Source organism: Pygocentrus nattereri, chromosome 1 (assembly GCF_015220715.1).
Source record: "Pygocentrus nattereri isolate fPygNat1 chromosome 1, fPygNat1.pri, whole genome shotgun sequence".
NCBI classification, from domain to species: domain Eukaryota; kingdom Metazoa; phylum Chordata; class Actinopteri; order Characiformes; family Serrasalmidae; genus Pygocentrus; species Pygocentrus nattereri.
In genome coordinates this window covers 18,599,626-18,600,411 of record NC_051211.1, presented here as the reverse complement: position 1 = coordinate 18,600,411, position 786 = coordinate 18,599,626, and the positions used below count along the sequence as shown (strand labels likewise).

The 786-nt window shown below is 39.8% G+C and overlaps 1 pseudogene; it reads left to right on the top strand.

Moving 5' to 3' along the window:
• The first annotated feature begins 209 nt into the window (after window positions 1-209).
• LOC119264427 lies at window positions 210-354 on the top strand (annotated as a pseudogene).
• Window positions 355-786: the final 432 nt, after the last annotated feature.

Below are 786 nucleotides of genomic sequence, written 5' to 3'. Positions count from 1 at the left end.
AAACATTTTTTAAAGTGTGACTAGATGATATATGGCTCGAGCTAGACACTGAAAAGACCATTTTAGTCATAATTAAACATGCCTTCTGTCTCTGCCACACACTGCACTGCATAGAAGCAGGCCAACTATGAAGTATATTTATATATTTATATATTTATACTGGATTTTTATATTAGACATAATGATATAACTAGGCAAAAAAGAGAATGCTACTTACCTGGCAGTGTAGAGGCCATGATCATGAAGGCGGTTCATCCAGGGTGAGGCTCTGCTATTGCACTTCGGTGCTGCTGACCCTTGAAACTCAACTGCATAATTTCTGGTAGTGGGGGACTGCATTCATGCTCTCCCCTGACAATGGACAGTCATGGGCTGGAGGTTAGGGAACCAGCCTTGCGACCGTAAGGTTGATGGTTCGATCCTCTGAGCCAATAGTATGTGACTGAGGTACACTTAAGCAAGGCACCTAACTCCCAACTGCTTCCTGGGTCCTGTGGATCGATAGGACAAGAAAAACAAAGACCAGCAGTGTAAAAAAATAAGCATGATACTTTCCAACAGAAGAAATCCAATCAACAGCTATTCAAAAATAGATTTACTTAATCAAATTATAAAAAATAAGTTTTTATTAGGGTGTTTTCATGCCTACCTTGGTATGAATTTATCCAACCTTTTCTGTAGTTTGCTCCATTTTGATGTGTGAACACTTCATCTATCCTAGGGTCTGCAACTAACAGCTGAACTGTTCTGGCAATAAATACATGTCTGTCTACTTCCAAGTGAACC